Consider the following 2,907-nt stretch of genomic DNA (forward strand, 5'->3'; position numbering starts at 1 on the left):
ATTTGTTCTGATATTCTGCTTCAGAACTTCTGGGGAACTTCCCTGGTGGCTCAGACAGTGAAGCGTCTGCCTGCAATGCGGGAGACCTGGGTTCAATCCCTGGGTCAGGAAGATCCCTGGTGAAGGAAATGGCACCCCACTCCAGTACTCTTGCCTGGAAAATTCCATGGATGGATGAGCCTGGTAGGCTACAGTCCATGGGGTTGCAAAGGGTCGCACACGACTGAGCGACTTACTCTGCTTCAATGAGCAATACTTTCTCAAGTTAACACACACACATTTTGGCATCTGATGACAATTCCTTACTCCTGATAACTTATCTGTCTTTAACTTGCCTCTTTTCAGCAGTTCAGAGACTAGAACAAATGACTGAAGAGAATATTACCAGGTGATGGAACTCATTCTTTTGGGTTTTTCAGTCCAGAGAGAGAGTGAAATCCTTCTCTTTCTTCTCATTTTAGTGGTATATTCTCTAACTCTGGTGGGAAACGCTGGCATCGTTTCCTTAATCCGGTTGGATCCTCACCTTCACACACCCATGTACTTTTTTTCTCAGTAATCTGGCCTTTGTAGAGTTTTGTCACTCCTCATCAATAGCCCCAAAGTTCCTGACCAAGCACAGGTCCATATCTCTCTATGCATGTGCACACAGCTGGGCTTTTTCCTGAACTTCTTGATTTTGGAGACGTTCCTTCTTGCAGTCATGGCTTATGACCACTATGTGGCCATCTGCGATCCTCTTCTCTACATCGTGATCATGTCCCAAAAGGTGTGCATGCAACTGGTAGCAGGCCCTTACTGATACAGCTTTTCTGTTGCTTTCCTCCACACAGCTGTTACTTTTCAATTGATCTGCTATGGCCCCAATGCTATTAATCACTTCTATTGTGATGATGTCCCTTTGCTGGCTCTTGCCTGCTCAGACACCAGCCTCAAAGAGATCTTGATTTTTATCTTTGCTGGATTGAACATAATCAGCTCTTTGACCATGGTCCTTATTTCTTCCCTATACATTGTGGCCGCCATCCTGAGAATCCAATCTGCAGAAGGGAGGCACAAAGCATCCTCATCCTGTGGTTCTCATCTGACTGCTGTCACTATATTCCAAGGGACTCTGATCTTCATGTATCTGCAGCCCAAATCAAACCATTCCTTTGACACAGACAAATGGCCTCTGTCTTCTACACAATAGTCATTCCTTTGTTGAATCCCATGACCTACAGCCTGCGGAACCAAGAGGTAAAAATGCCTTGAGGAAAGTCTTTGAAAAATGTTATTTCCTGTCTCTAGTAAACATTAAAATGTATCTTGTAACACTGTCTTGGAACTATGCCACACACAGATGTGTTGTTTTTATTATCTTTGATAGGTTAATTTTATTTCTACCATTTTTATACGAGCAAAATGACTTTGCACATGTGTTCTATTTTTCATATAATTTATAAGTAAAAGGTTTAAAAAATTCTAATGCACATTTTTAACAAATTGCTACTATTTGCATCTGTGACACTTGATAGTTTTGACCTGGATAGTTTCTGTTTAACTGATAATAAGACTTAGCCACTGCTTTCAAAAATGCTTCTATTTTATACATTCTGGAGACAGAACAAGGGAGGTGGTAAAGTAAATTTCTTGTCCATCCCCATGTCATTCCAGGCAATAGCTGTTCCTCAGCTGCACCCTGTCTGCTAAAAATCATTCCTCTCTGCTTCTGATTCCCACTAGACTCTCTGTCGGTCACTATCTGTAATTCCATGGTTCTCATGTTGTTTGAAAAGATGTCATTTTTTGACATGCAGATCTGGAAATCAGGGTCAGCTTTTGGAAAGTCATACTCTCTTTTTCTGTATCAAAACAAAAATGCAGACATACCCCTATATTCCCTCAGCAAAGCTTAAGATCTTTTTATATTTTAGGGATTTGAAGGAATTACAATGGTTTGACAGGAAGCGGTAGTTTAAAACCAAGTTATAAACGCGGTTGCTGTCAGATGTCAGGAATATTGTTCTATGTTGGGGTGGTTATACAGTGATGCAATTTAAGACCACTTAAACCATCAACTGGAAGTCTTTTTTTTTTTTTTAATTCAGATTCAAATGTTTGCTGTCTACCATGTGGGTGATATTGTGAGCTATTCTCATAGGGCAAAATAAAAAACATTCCTGAATATGCTGAATAGTCTGCTATTTTGGAAAATACTGGCAAAAACTTGATTGTATAAGTTATTTAGAAACAGTTTAGCTTATTTTATCCAAGTTATCTTAGTAAACATTTCATTGTTAAATTAGATTTCACATTTATGTGAAGACATCAATATTGCCATTTTAACTTATTTATATTAAACTTTATTTTAATATTTGCCAACAAAGGTTCATCCAGTCAAGGCTATGGTTTTTCCTGTGGTCATGTATGGATGTGAGAGTTGGACTGTGAAGAAAGCTGAGCACAGAAGAATTGATGCTTTTGAACTGTGGTGTTGGAGAAGACTCTTGAGAGTCCCTTGGACTGCAAGGAGATCCAACCAGTCTATTCTGAAGGAGATCAGCCCTGGGATTTCTTTGGAAGGAATGATGCTAAAGCTGAAACTCCAGGACTTTGGCCACCTCATGCGAAGAGTTGACTCATTGGAAAAGACTGTGATGCTGGGAGGGATTGGGGGCAGGAGGAGAAGGGGATGACAGAGGATGAGATGGCTGGATGGCATCACTGACTCGATGGACGTGAGTCTGAGTGAACTCCGAGAGTTGGTGATGGACAGGGAGGCCTGGTGTGCTGCGATTCATGGGGTCGCAAAGAGTCGGACACGACTGAGCGACTGATTTGATCTGATCTGATGCCTCACCTAACCTCAACACCATTATTAAAGCAGCAACAAGGTGTTCTAAGTGGATGTAAACTGTAAAAATT

The sequence above is a fragment of the Bos indicus x Bos taurus genome, chromosome 25 (assembly GCF_003369695.1).
Source record: "Bos indicus x Bos taurus breed Angus x Brahman F1 hybrid chromosome 25, Bos_hybrid_MaternalHap_v2.0, whole genome shotgun sequence".
Lineage (NCBI taxonomy): Eukaryota > Metazoa > Chordata > Mammalia > Artiodactyla > Bovidae > Bos > Bos indicus x Bos taurus.